The following is a 1064-nucleotide window of genomic DNA, read 5'->3' on the forward strand; positions in this document are numbered from 1 at the left end:
CCAGCTACGTGGAAAGCTGAAGCAGGAGGATTGTTTCAGCCCAGGAATTTAAGGTTGCAGTGAGCTATGATCATGCCACTGCACTCTAGCCTGGGTAATAGAGTGAGAAAAAAAAAGGATAGCCCTATGTACTCTGTGGTGCTAGGAGAAGCTGACTTTTCTCTTGTACAACCTAGAGAGCTCCTTTTAATAAGCCCAGGTCCTGGGCAGGGGCAGACTTTATTGCCACCTGCTATGCCTGATTGTTACTGGGACAATATTGGATTTTTTGTTTTTCTTCTTTAATTTTAAAATAGTCGATATTTTCCTTTCACATATGAAATCTGCACTCTTTTTCCCCCCCAAAATTGAATCTCTTACTGCTTTTCTTCTGATTATAAAAGTAATTCATGTTTTTAAAAAAATTCAATAATATGAAAAGGGATAAAGTGGAAAGTGAAAAGTTCCCATAATTCCATTCCCAGAGGTCATAATTATTAGTTTCATATGTTTTTTTCATATCAGATGGGTAATATGCCAATGTTGTAACAAGGTTTGAGGGTAGCATATCTTGCACATGTGCGGGATCACCCAATCATCTTGCTCATGAACTACAAAAGGATCTAATATGTATTCTTTCAGATACATATTACACACACACAAATATATATGTGTGTGTATACATATATGTATGTACTCCAAATATACTATGTATAGTACATAATATGTACTCTATATGTTAACAAAAATGGGGTCATATTATCTACTCTTTTCTGTGCCTTGCTTTTTTTTTTTTTTTTCTGAGATAGAGTCTTGCTCTGTTACTCAGGCGGGAGTGCAGTAGCATGATCTTGGCTCACTGCAATCTCTGCCTCTTGGGTTCAAATGATTCTTGTGCCTCAGCCTCCCAAGTAGTGGGACTACAGGTGTGTGCCACCACGCCTGGCTAATTTTTGTATTTTTAGTAGAGACAGAGTTTCACCATATTACCCAGGCTGTTCTCAAACTCCTGACCTCAAGTGATCCACTTACCTCTGTCTCCCAAAGTGCTGGGATTACAGGCATGAATCACCGTGCCTGGCTTT

At 38.8% G+C, this 1064-nt stretch overlaps 1 non-coding gene across 1 annotated transcript; it reads right to left on the reverse strand.

Annotated features, from left to right (window-relative positions):
• Window positions 1-498: 498 nt before the first annotated feature.
• On the reverse strand, window positions 499-602 carry LOC112429351 (small nucleolar RNA U13). Its single transcript, XR_003021542.2, has one exon. It is a non-coding gene; the product is annotated as a small nucleolar RNA U13 (small nucleolar RNA).
• Between the last annotated feature and the right edge of the window lie 462 nt (window positions 603-1064).

The sequence above is a fragment of the Macaca nemestrina genome, chromosome 5, assembly GCF_043159975.1.
Source record: "Macaca nemestrina isolate mMacNem1 chromosome 5, mMacNem.hap1, whole genome shotgun sequence".
Lineage (NCBI taxonomy): Eukaryota > Metazoa > Chordata > Mammalia > Primates > Cercopithecidae > Macaca > Macaca nemestrina.